At 42.5% G+C, this 14124-nt stretch overlaps 1 protein-coding gene across 1 annotated transcript in view; it reads left to right on the top strand.

Annotated features, from left to right (window-relative positions):
• LOC115096939 (S-adenosyl-L-methionine-dependent tRNA 4-demethylwyosine synthase-like) overlaps window positions 1-14124 on the top strand; it is a 279452-nt gene that overhangs the window by 90447 nt on the left and 174881 nt on the right. The window lies entirely within an intron of this gene.

Raw genomic sequence — 14124 nt, 5'->3', positions numbered from 1 at the left:
AAATAAGCTAAAAACTGTGAAAATATTTTTGGAAACGGTATCACCAAAATTCCAAAACGGTGCATTTTAACTGTTAATATAGCCTTGGTACTATATCTATGGAAGAAAATGCATTGTGTCTAAAATGCTGGCATCGCATTGTTGTAATTTAATACACAGACATCAGTAAATAAAGTCTCTCCCGCTTACAGCCTTATTAATTTTAAACATTTTATTAATGAAATTCCCAGTCTCTTTGCCTTGTATGTTTGTCTTGATTAGACAGTAAGCTCTACTGAGAAGGGACTGTCTATTGTGTTTGCGCAGTGCTGCAAACACAATAGACAGTCTATAGAGTTGATTTAGTAGTAGTAGCAGCAGTAAATTATTCAAAAAATGTTTTCCATAGGATTCATATTAAGAGGCATTCAAACTTAATTGCCAGGTAAATCCAAAGAAATAACCACCGTTGGTGCACAAACCTGACACTGGACATGTTTTGGCACATTCATTCCAACCTCTGGGGATCTTTGTAATCCAGATGTTCTCTAGCAGACAAACTGGAAACACACAGAGAAAGAGCTTTATCTGGACAGAATGCTGCAATGCAATTTGCAGTTTAACAATTTTTTTTTGTATATATATTTGAAAATATTTTGAAGTTATTTATTTATTTTTTTTTATTTGTAATTTATGCATTCATACAAAAATCAAGTATGCATTTCTCAAAACGTACATGTATGGCAAACGTAACACAATTATAATAAACAGGAAATGTTGAACAATAAACATGAGGCTTGGAATACAGACTCGCATGTGAATGCTTTCGTTATGTGTTTATTCCCTCCCCCCCCCATCCCATGCTGTTGACGCGAGGCAAACACGTAGCATGCAACATCTAGTACCAGGAAGAACAACATAGTACTGGGATGCCTCAAGCCCCAGGTAGAACATCCCGATAAAGGCAGCTACCAAAATTACTAATCCCTCCAGATAGTTGAGGCACACTCAGGCAGACACTCCACACAAGAAGTAATCTGGACAATGGTACAAACTCAATCACATCATAGTACATCCCCTCCTCCGCAATCTACCCCTCCTGATGCCGTTTCCATTGTTCGAAACAGTTCCACCGGGACATGTGGCTTTTCAAAGCCTTCTGTTTAATGGCAGTCAGCCGGGTGAGATACCACACTTTGGTCAGGCGCTGAAGTACCCGGGCCCGTGACGGTATCTCCTTCTGATGCCAGAGCATAGCCAGCTCCGACCTACTGGCCTGAGTGATCTGCTGGATTAAATAAGTGTCCCCCTCAGCATATTCGGGTGGAAATATGTTAAGCAGAAATATTTTTGGTTGAGTAGGAATTGACACCTGTAAAATCTCAAATATTAGCGCACTGATCATGTTCCAGTAACCCTGGATTAGGCCACACTCCCACCAAATATGTATAAAAGTGCCCTGTTGCCCGCATTTTCTCCAACATTGAGCAGATACTGAAGGATAGAATTTATGTAATTTCATCGGAGTCAAGTACCATCGGTATAGCATTTTATAATTTTGCTCTATAATAGAAGCAGACACGGACCCCTTCTTTGCCGCTCTGTAACATGCGGACCACTCGGACTCCGACAGTTTTCCGCCCAAATCCTTTTCCCAATTAGTACCATGTGCTGGGGGCACTGCTAGACCCTTGTTAAGTAGAGTGTAAATCCTAGGTAAAGCCTTCTTAAGTTGATTCGCATGGTCACAAAAACCTTCAAACAGTGATTTACCTTTACCTAAGTCGGACAGAACGGGGCGTTGTGATATGTAGTGTCTAATTTGCAGATAGAAATAATGGTCTGTTCTCGATAAGGGGAAATCTGTAGAGCGCTCAGAAAATTCCTTAATCACCCCCCCGGTTCCACACCTGTTCCAATGCTTCACACCCAAGGGCCCTCCACCGAGAGGCCAAGGCCTGAGACACCCCAGGGGGGAAAGACTTGTTATAAAAAATAGGGGTCTTAAAGAATATCGTTCGGTCCCCCACCAATTCCTCTCGCGAGAGTATGTGCAATGGATGGAACAGCCTCCCTCGGCAGTATACGTGCTGACTGAGGAAGCCAGACCACCATCTTTGGGGGTAAGTCTCCCAGGAGGGCCCCCTCCAGAGTCACCCATCGTTTATGACTTCCCTCCACATGCCAGTCAATGACGTACCGTAGCTGAGCTGCAGCATAGTAATACTGCAAGCAGGGTACACTCAATCCACCTCTATCTTTGTGCAGTTGTAAGACCTTACTGCTAACCCTGGGGGGGGTCGCCTCTTCCACAGGAAGCGATAGAGGTGTCTCTGCCACAAACGTAGAGCTGAGGATGGAACAGGGATCGGTAATACTTGAAATAGATATAAAAGCCGGGGTAAGACATTCATCTTAATAGTAGATATCCTCCCCCACCAGGACAACTCCAGTCTGTCCCATTTTTGCAGATCCTCCTTAATGGTATTCCAGGCTGGTTCATAATTCAAAGAATATAGATCCCCAAGTTCTGCCCCTATTCTAACGCCCAGATATTTTAAAGATTTTTTGACCAGTTTAAAAGGGAACTTTTGTTGTATCTCTCTTACCTCTGCGGCGTTGAGAGTGATATTAAGTAGTTCAGACTTGTCCATATTTAATTTATAGCCAGATACATTGCTGAATGTGTGGAAGGCCCTGACTAACGGTGGAAGGGAAGTTGAGGGATCCACCACCGTAAAGAGCACATCATCTGCGAAAAGCGAAAGTTTGTAGTCCTGACCGCCTATGTTAATCCCCCGGATCTCTCTTGAACTTCGGATATATTCTGCTAAGGGCTCTAAATATAGAGCAAATAATAGCGGGGACAGAGGGCAGCCCTGTCGGGTTCCCCGTTCAATCGGGAAAACTTTAGAGTAGCCCCCATTCACCTTAATGCACGCATTGGGATTGGTATATAATCTCCTAATCCATGTAAGGAAATTACCACCCATCCCCATCGTATGCAGAACTGAAAAAAGGTAATCCCAGTGGACAAGGTCAAATGCCTTTTCCGCATCTACTGTGAAAAGGACCATGGGGTATTGTTTAACCTTAGCATACCAGATGAGGTCTGCAACCCTCCGCACATTATCTCCCGCTAATCGTCCTGGGACAAAACCCGTTTGGTCTGAGTTTATAAGCGAGGGAGCCACATGTCCCAATCTAGTAGCCAAGATTTTAGCCAAAATTTTTAGATCTAAATTAATTAGGGAAATGGGTCTATAGGAACCACATAAGGTGACATCCCTACCTGGTTTAGCCAGGATAGTGATCCCCGCTTTGTTAGCATCTTTAGCTATTTCCCCAGTCAGCAATAGATTGTTGAAGGCTGCCACCAGAAGTGGGGTAATCACCTCCCTAAGAGATTTATAGAAACTGCCGGTATATCCATCTACACCGGGAGACTTGCCGGACTTCAATCCTGTGATAGCCCTGGACACCTCCTCCCCCGTGATAGGTTTATTCAAATATCTTTGTTGAACCTTCTCCACCCGTGGCAAAGTGACACCCGCAAGGTAAGAATCTATCTCAGTTTACCTGATCTCTTTTTGCTGGGAGTACAATTTTTGATAAAACTGGATAAATCTCTCACGAATTGCATCGGTATCAGTAAGGACCTCTCCAGACTCGGACTTGATTTTTAGAATCTGATTCTGGGCAGCCCTCACCTTTAACCGGCGAGCCAGTAACCTCCCGGCTTTATTGCCCCCTTCAAAAAACTCCTGCTTGGCCCTGTCCATTTGAAAAGCTATTTCCCCCAGCGAGAGGGACTTCAATTCCTCTCTCAGGGTCACAAGTTGCCTGGCTACATCTGCACCCCCCTCCCTCTTATGCCGTATTTCCAATTTCCCCAATAATTGTAGAATTTCAGTCCGTCTCTGGTTTCTCTGTTTCAATAAGTGGGACGCTCTAGCAATTAGTTTACCCCTTGCCACAGCCTTAAAACAGTCCCACAACACATTGGCGGATATCCCGGAATCTGTATTTTCTACTATAAATGTTTCCATCTCTGCTTTAAGCTGTGTGACATAATCAGCATCCGCTAGTAAACTCTCATTGAGGCGCCAAAAACGATCACCAGTCTGGAGTCCTAGTTTATGTAAAGTAAGGGAGACAGCCGCATGATCAGACCATGTAATGGGATATATATCGGAGGCACATACTTTGTTAGCTAGGTCCCTGTCCACTAGGAAGTAATCTATGCGGGTATAGGTTTTATGTGCTGATGAATAATAAGAATAATTCCTTTCGGTAGGATGGTGAAGTCTCCAAATATCCAGGAGCTGCCAGTCTCTCATTAAATTTTTTAACCCTTTCCTGTGCCTCCGTGAGTGACTGGGTAAATGTATCATCGGGTCACGCTAGAGAGATAACGTTCCTGGATGGAATAAATGATAGCTTTATGGAGCAATTGGTTCAGGAACCGACGAGAGAGGGAGCAATTTTAGATCTAATTCTCAGTGGAGCACAGGACTTGGTGAGAGAGGTAACGGTGGTGGGGCCACTTGGCAATAGTGATCATAATATGATCAAATTTGATTTAATGACTGGAAAAGGAACAGTGTGCAAATCCAAGGCTCTCGTGCTAAACTTTCAAAAGGGAAACTTTGATAAAATGAGAAAAATTGTTAGAAAAAAACTGAAAGGAGCAGCTACAAAAGTAAAAAATGTCCAAGAGGCGTGGTCATTGTTAAAAAATACCATTCTAGAAGCACAGTCCAGATGTATTCCACACATTAAGAAAGGTGGAAAGAAGGCAAAACGATTACCGGCATGGTTAAAAGGGGAGGTGAAAGAAGCTATTTTAGCCAAAAGATCTTCATTCAAAAATTGGAAGAAGGATCCAACAGAAGAAAATAGGATAAAGCATAAACATTGGCAAGTTAAATGTAAGACATTGATAAGACAGGCTAAGAGAGAATTTGAAAAGAAGTTGGCTGTAGAGGCAAAAACTCACAGTAAAAACTTTTTTAAATATATCCGAAGCAGAAAGCCTGTGAGGGAGTCAGTTGGACCGTTAGATGATCGAGGGGTTAAAGGGGCACTTAGAGAAGATAAGGCCATCGCGGAAAGATTAAATGATTTCTTTGCTTCGGTGTTTACTGAAGAGGATGTTGGGGAGGTACCCGTAATGGAGAAGGTTTTCATGGGTAATGATTCAGATGGACTGAATCAAATCACGGTGAACCTAGAAGATGTGGTAGGCCTGATTGACAAACTGAAGAGTAGTAAATCACCTGGACCGGATGGTATATACCCCAGAGTTCTGAAGGAACTAAAAAATGAAATTTCAGACCTATTAGTAAAAATTTGTAACTTATCATTAAAATCATCCATTGTACCTGAAGACTGGAGGATAGCAAATGTAACCCCAATATTTAAAAAGGGCTCCAGGGGCGATCCGGGAAACTACAGACCGGTTAGCCTGACTTCAGTGCCAGGAAAAATAGTGGAAAGTGTTCTAAACATCAAAATCACAGAACATATAGAAAGACATGGTTTAATGGAACAAAGTCAGCATGGCTTTACCCAGGGCAAGTCTTGCCTCACAAATCTGCTTCACTTTTTTGAAGGAGTTAATAAACATGTGGATAAAGGTGAACCGGTAGATATAGTATACTTGGATTTTCAGAAGGCGTTTGACAAAGTTCCTCATGAGAGGCTTCTAGGAAAAGTAAAAAGTCATGGGATAGGTGGTGATGTCCTTTCGTGGATTGCAAACTGGCTAAAAGACATGAAACAGAGAGTAGGATTAAATGGGCAATTTTCTCAGTGGAAGGGAGTGGACAGTGGAGTGCCTCAGGGATCTGTATTGGGACCCTTACTGTTCAATATATTTATAAATGATCTGGAAAGAAATACGACGAGTGAGATAATCAAATTTGCAGATGACACAAAATTGTGCAGAGTAGTTAAATCACAAGCAGATTGTGATAAATTGCAGGAAGACCTTGTGAGACTGGAAAATTGGGCATCCAAATGGCAGATGAAATTTAATGTGGATAAGTGCAAGGTGATGCATATAGGGAAAAATAACCCATGCTATAATTACACGATGTTGGGTTCCATATTAGGTGCTACAACCCAAGAAAGAGATCTAGGTGTCATAGTGGATAACACATTGAAATCGTCGGTTCAGTGTGCTGCAGCAGTCAAAAAAGCAAACAGAATGTTGGGAATTATTAGAAAAGGAATGATGAATAAAACGGAAAATGTCATAATGCCTCTGTATCGCTCCATGGTGAGACCGCACCTTGAATACTGTGTACAATTCTGGTCGCCGCATCTCAAAAAAGATATAATTGCGATGGAGAAGGTACAGAGAAGGGCTACCAAAATGATAAGGGGAATGGAACAACTCCCCTATGAGGAAAGACTAAAGAGGTTAGGACTTTTCAGCTTGGAGAAGAGACGACTGAGGGGGGATATGATAGAGGTGTTTAAAATCATGAGAGGTCTAGAACGGGTAGATGTGAATCGGTTATTTACTCTTTCGGATAGTAGAAGGACTAGGGGACACTCCATGAAGTTAGCATGGGGCACATTTAAAACTAATCGGAGAAAGTTCTTTTTTACTCAACGCACAATTAAACTCTGGAATTTGTTGCCAGAGAATTTGGTTTGTGCAGTTAGTATAGCTGTGTTTAAAAAAGGATTGGATAAGTTCTTGGAGGAGAAGTCCATTACCTGCTATTAAGTTCACTTAGAGAATAGCCACTGCCATTAACAATGGTTACATGGAATAGACTTAGTTTTTGGGTACTTGCCAGGTTCTTATGGCCTGGATTGGCCACTGTTGGAAACAGGATGCTGGGCTTGATGGACCCTTGGTCTGTCCCAGTATGGCATTTTCTTATGTTCTTATGTTCTTATGCCGCCCCCTCCATTAGAATCAAGAAAGGGGTATCTGGTCAGATTAAAGTCCCCCCCAATTATGAGGGAACCTTCCACCCACTGCTTTAAGGTCTCCGATAGCTTTTCAAAGAAAGGTCCCTGCCCTGTATTGGGCGCATAGATATTAACTACTGTATACATATTGTTACCCAGCTTAAATTTCACTATAATGTACCGACCTTCTACGTCTCTCACCACAGATCCGGTGTCGACTGTCAGATCCTTAGAAAATAATATCCCTACACCCCCGTACTTATGACCCACGCTAGCCGCTGCATAAAATTGTACAGGGTAATGGTGTGATATCATAAGTTTCTCATATTTCTTGCGCAGATGCGTCTCCTGACAGAGTAGTATGTGTACCTTATCCCTAACCGCATCCTGTAATAATTGTTTCCTCTTGTGGAAAGTATTGAGCCCTTTTACATTCCAGGACATAACCTTTACTTCACCCATGGTCAATGTGTTTGTGACTATACCTGTATTTCCTAGCACTCATGATCTCGCTCAAAGTCCCCAATCGCCTCACTGGTGGTAAAATTAGCAGAGTTGCCGCTACCGCCCTATCTCCCCACCCGAATACCTGGACCCATCCCTCCCCCCCTCCCCTCCCCAAGTCATCGACCCTCATCCCCCGTCTGTGAAGGACTAACGCCATTCAGAAATTGGCTAACTTCCCTGAGCCCCCCACCTCCCCCTCCTGCTACTGATCCATGCAAAACCAGATGACCATCCGAACATAATAACTGTATGCTTACATTACGCAGTAAACTTAATAACCTTATTAAACAAACTTGCTCATCGCAGGATCCACCCCATCTGGGTGAACCCGGTACTTGCAGCACCAGTCCTCCCACAGGTTGGACCTCCGAACTCAGTAGATAAAAACCTGTAGGCTTAGCGGAATTGTTCAAGTCCCTGTATCTTGAGCCTCCCGGTGATCACTGATATTCCTGCGAAGCCTTTTTCCTCCGTGAGTGACTCTCTGCCAGCGCTGTGTAGTATTTGCAGAGGGCCTCGTCTCCTCCGAGGGCTTAACGGCCTGAGTGAGTGTCATGAGACCAGCCGCTTGTAAGATTTTTGCCGCTTCTTCCACCGTAGATACTCTGGATGAAACTCCCTGGATTGTAAACTGTAAGCCAAAAGGGAACAGCCATTTGTATCTGTGATTCCCTGCTCGCAGAACTTGTAGTACCTCACGAAATTCTCTTCTTTTCTTAATAGTAATTGGTGACAAATCCTGGAAAATCTCTATTTTCGCACTGTGCCAGTGAAAATCCTCCAGTGTCCTTGCTTTCTGCATAATTTTCTCTTTGATGGAAAAACTGTGGAAACAGACCACAATATCTCTGGGAAAGTTACCTCTGGGCTTGGTGAGGGCTCTGTGGGCTCTATCCAGCAAGATCTCGGGGAGGGTCTCCTCTGCCTGGGAATCATGCAAAATTTGTGCACAAATGTCCGCGATCACCTTATGGCAATCCTGGTATTTTTCATCCTCTGGGACCCCCCGAAAACGAAGGTTGCCCCTCCTGGAGCGATTCTCCAGATCCTCCAGCCAACACGCCTGATCCCTCACACTTTGCTTCATAGTTCCCATTTCTTTTTGCAACGACATCACAGTAGAATATTGTTCTTCATGCTGGTTCTCCAGCGTGTCTATGCGCTCCCCCAGTCCGGCAAAATCCCTGCGGAGGTCAGCAGCGATCTGCTGTATTTCACATTTTAAGTGCCCCAGCCCTTCTTTCATTTCCCCGAACCACCTCTGGAAGTCTCCCCGAGTCACAGCATGCTCAACGGCTGCCCCAGGTGATTCTGCCTCCTCCGTGGATGTTTGGTGCTCCTTGCTCTCTGCCGCGGCCACGTGGTCGGCCATTTTGTCCCGCTGCGGCTCGGCTGCTCCCGCAAAAGCAAAATGCTGCAGGTCCGGGGTTTTTTTTCCGCAGCGACATGAGAGCTCTCCCCTGCACTCCAGAGCAAGTTGGGAAGCGTTTCGCGGCGAAAAAACTGCGCTTTGAGGGCGGATGGTCACCGTTTATACCCCGATGTGGAGCGGAGCCCGGGTCTCAGGCAGCCATCTCCTTTGGTGACGTCACTTCCTCCCCCTATTTTGAAGTTATTAAAGAATTTTTATACCAGACATTGGTAAATTATTATATCAGTCTGTTAAGCATTTTACCTGTATATAGCATGTTTTCACCCATATATATTATTGCTACTCTACACTTAAATGCAGCTTTTTGGTGTTTTGGTGCTGCTGCTTTAAAAAAAAAAAAAGTCATGTTTTTTGCATCCATTTTTTTTATTGTGATACAAATGTTCATGATCAGAATTATAAGAACATAAGAAGTTGCCATACTGGGTTAGACCAAGGGTCCATCAAGCCTCGCATCCTATTTCCGACAGTGGCCAATCCAGGTTACAAGTACCTGCCACGTACCCAAAACATTAAGTAGATCCCATGCTACTGATGCCAGTAATAAGCAGTGGCTATTCCCTAAGTCAACTTCATTAATAGCAGTTAATGGACTTCTCCAAGAACTTATCCAAACCTTTTTTAAACCCAGCTACACTAACTGCACTAACCACATCCTTTGGCAACAAATTCCAGAGCTTAATTGTTCTCTGAGTGAAAGAATCTTCTCCGATTAGTTTTAAATGTGCTACTTGCTAACTTCATGGAGTGGCCCCTAGTCCTTCTATTATTCAAGAGAGTAAATAACCGATTCACATTTATCCGTTCTAGATCTCTCATAATTTTACAGACCTCTGTCATATCCCCCCTTAGACATTCTTCTCCAAGCTAAACTGCCCTAACCTCTTTATTCTTTCCTCATAGGGGAGCTATTCCATCCCCTTTATCATTTTGGTCGCCCTTCTCTGTACCTTCTCCAGTGCAACTATATCTTTTTTGAGATGCGGCGACCAGAATTGTTCACAGTATTCAAGGTGTGGCCTCACCATGAAGCGATACAGAGACATTATGACATTTTCCGTTTTATTCACCATTCCCTTCCTAATAATTCCTAACATTCTGTTTGACTGCCGCAGCACATTGAGCCGACGATTTCAATGTATTATCCACTGTGACGCCTAGATCTTTTTCCTGGGTGGTAGCTCCTATTATGGAACCTAACATCGTGTAACTACAGCAAGGGTTATTTTTCCCTATATACAACACCTTGCACTTGTCCACATTAAATTTCATCTGCCATTTGGATGCCCAATCTTCCAGTCTCGCAAGGACCTCCAGTAATTCATCACAATCTGCTTGTGATTTAACTACTCTGAATAATTTTGTATCATTTGCAGATTTTATTACCTCACTTGTCATATTCCTTTCCAGATCATTTATAAATATATTGAAAAGCACCAGGCCAAGAAAGGATCCCTGAAGCACTCCACTGTTTACCCTTTTCCATGAAAGGAAATCGCCTCCGATCCCATTACTTTTTAGTTTTCCTAGAAACCTCTCATGAGGGACTTTGTCAAATGCCTTCTGAAAATCCAAATACACTACATCTACTGATCCACCTTTATCCACATTTTAATAACCCCTTCAAAAAAGTGAGGCAAGACTTACCTTGCGTAAATCCATACTGACTGTGTCCATTAAACCATGTCTTTCTATATGCTCTGTGATTTTGATCTTTAGAATAGTTTCCACTCTTTTTCCTAGCACTGAAGTCAGGCTCTCACCTAACATCGTGTAGTTTTCTGGATCATACCTGGAGTCCTTTTTAAATATTGCGGTTATGTTGGCCATCTTCCAGTCTTCAGTTACAATGGATAATTTTAATGATAGATTACAAATGTTAATTAATAAATCTGAAATTTCATTTTTGAGGTCCTTCAGAACCCCGGGGTGCGTACCATCCGATCCAGGTGATTTTCTACTCTTTAGTTTATCAATCTGGCCTACTACATCTTCCAGGTTCACCGTTATTTTATTCAGTTCATCTGATTCATCAGCCTTGAAAACCATCTTTGGAATCGGTATCTCCCCAACACCCTCATTGGTCAACACAGAAGCAAAGAATTAATTTAGTCTTTCTGCATATCTTTGGATAGCTCTTATATAAGTGAAATAAAATACGATAACCAGCAAAGAATGCTGACTTATGTACTTAAATCTCACTCTCAATATGTGTATCTTGGATATAGGAAAAGTCTCACTATTTAAATGTTATTGGTGACCACCATACTGCACTTACCAGGCATGAGAAATCTCGAGTTCCTGACACCCCAGATGTACAAAGGTATAATCATTGGTCAATGTGAAAAATTCAAATGTTCATGTCATGAGCCAATAATTCTTTAAGTATATTTTCTTTTCTTTGCAAATAAAAACTTAGGTAAAATATACAAACTGAACGTATCTTAAGCTTGTTATCATAACCAGATGCCGAGACAGCTAATCGGAGCGCAGGTGCACATAGATAAAACCAATCTTTTCTTGTGCAAACCTCAGCTTCCACCCGACATTGCAATGCTTTGGAACAAACGTCCTCCTTCAGGAATAACCGCTGTCCTTGTGTCTCCTACATTAAACTGGCCGGTATTCTAAAGGTGGTTTTATAGAGAAGTCATATAATTTATAATCTGCAAGTTTGTTCCTTTATTTATAATAATCAGTCTGATAGCACCACCAGGCCTGTGCTGCACTGGACATAGATAAGTGGCTTTGAACTAAAGCAGTGAGGCCATGATTGGGAGAACTAAACCAGGTTGATTATAGGTGGGATTAATTGAGGAAGGGACCACATTTTAATTGAGTGAGGCTGTTTGGAATGAGATGTTGTAAAATTCTATATAAGAAAAGCAGCCTGTGTGGTGGGAGTCGTCATAAGTGAGACGGTATTTTCCTATCTCCAACCAGCCCCCTCCCCACCCTTATGATGAGCAAGTTACCGTATTTTGCGGTCTATAAGTCGTCCCTAACCATAGGATGCACCTAGGATTTAGAGGAGGAAAATAAGAAAAAAAATTTCTGTCCTCATGATGGGCTCTGTACGCAGCTCCCCCTGGAGCGAATGTAGCGTCTCTCCCTCTCGTGCGCCGTCCCCCTCCTCTTCCTCCTCCCAAATCAGCCCAATCAGTATGGTGGCGCAGGTCAAATGATTTTCTAATATATCTATACAAATAAGAAGGAAATGGCCCAGGGTGCGTCTTACTGCGAAGCTCGGTGAGGCGCAGGTCAAACATCAGCTGTTTGAATCGCGTGCGCTACGGAAGCCCCTCCAGTTCAAACAGCTCCCTGCTGGTCTGCTGTCCCTGGGGTGCATCTTACTGCGAAGGTCGGCGGCACCCCGGGAACAGCAAACCGGCAGGGAGCTGTTTGAACTGTAGGAGCCTCCGTAGCACATCCAGTTCAAACAGCTGATGTTTGACCTGCGCCCTACTGATTGGGCTGAGTTGGGAGGAGGAGGAGGGGGGACGGTGCGAGAAGAGGGAGACTCGCTACATAAGACGCACAGACATTTTTCCCCCACTTTTTTGGGGGAAAAAAAGTGCTTCTTATGGACCGCAAAATACAGTAAATATTTTCACAAAAAATTTAAACCTGAAAGTGGAGCAAAATTATTTCTCTAATCAAACAAGGTGAGGCTTCTGCACTCTGGTGCCACCATGTGGGAATTCTATCTACCTTTTATTAACCTTCCAGGATTTTCGTACTGTATTGCAAACTCTCATTTTCTCAAATTTAGATTACTGTAACTTCCTACTGCTTGGTCTCCCTGCATGTCTCTTAAAACCGTTACAATTAGTAGAAAATGCCTCAGCTAGACTTTTATTCGGAGCTAAGAAATTTGATCACATAACACACTCACTGATGTCACTGAACTGGCTACCAGTACAGTCACGAATGTATTACAAGGTATTAACATTAATATTCAAAATGATTCCTACAAGTGGTAGTGGACTGATTGGGGGTGACATTACAATGATGCACATCTCAGCGAGAACTAAGATCACAAAATAAAGGTCTACTGATTTGTTCCAACAATACGGAGGGCACATTTAACCCAAGTAAGAGACCGTGTGTCTTCTATAGCTGGTCCAATGCTTTGGCATCCACTACCTGAGATACTAGGCTTGACACCAGATAGAAAGAGATTTAAATGTAAGCTAAAAACATGGCTGTTTTAAAAATACATATAATCTTACTTAAAATCAAGAGAGTGTAAGAAAACAGTCTCAAGAATAACGAGAGATTTTAATTGAAAGCTTGAAGAATAAAATTGTAATGAGTGTCAATAATAAAAATGATGAGAAATCGTTGGTCTGGAAGCGTGTAGGACAAACATAATGAAGCATGATTACAATGTACTGATTATAAGATATGTTATTATTTTCTGTATCAGCTGTCTTATGTTTTAGTATGCGGAATACATTGTATTTTATGTTTTCAGTATGCGGTTTAACTTGTATTGGATGATTTCATTCGTTTTGTGTTAATTTTTGTTTTAAAATTATGAAATTTTTGTTAACCGTTGTAATCTTGATATGGAACGACGGTAATTAAAATGTCTAAATAAATATCTACACAAGAACTGTTTCTTTTCAGTCGGAGAACAGCTTTCAGACACTGTTCTGCAAGCTGAAAATGCAGCCTTTGTGTTGTCTCCCTTTGCCTGTAGAGGAGCAGTGTGTGCCAGTTGTTCTGATTTCTAGTTCAGGTACTCAGATGTGCGGGGAAGGACAGGATGACATGTTCAGGAAGTGCAGCGACTCGTACTTCTTTTTATCCCAAGGACTCTGTTGCTTCAAATGGAGACCTCTTAAAAATGGAGTAAACCCGGTGGTTAGATACATTTGGTGGGTTTCTATCTGTAGAGGTACGCAGCTTTTGCTCCCAAAAGTGGTCGAAATAGGTCACATCATGCTGTGATAGATATTTGGAAAAAAATGTTGCGCCTGCCAAACTGGATTTGCCTGGTTTTACACTGCGTTCTGTACAAACCGAGCAACCTCCTGACTGTAGACGTGATGCTATTTTTGTTTGAAATTATAACTTGCCCTTCTGCTATTGCACCGATGTCAAGGAGCAACCGAGAATCCGTTCGATGAATAGAAAATAACAGTTCAGTTCAATGCAAAAATAAAAACCCACCAAACTAATAAGTTCCCCAAATGATCAAGCAGATTGAACTAAACAAATAGGCTGCATATTAAAAATAAAAACCCACCAAACTAATAAGTTCCCCAAAT

The sequence above is a fragment of the Rhinatrema bivittatum genome, chromosome 8 (assembly GCF_901001135.1).
Source record: "Rhinatrema bivittatum chromosome 8, aRhiBiv1.1, whole genome shotgun sequence".
Lineage (NCBI taxonomy): Eukaryota > Metazoa > Chordata > Amphibia > Gymnophiona > Rhinatrematidae > Rhinatrema > Rhinatrema bivittatum.
This window is presented reverse-complemented; position numbering and strand designations above follow the sequence as displayed.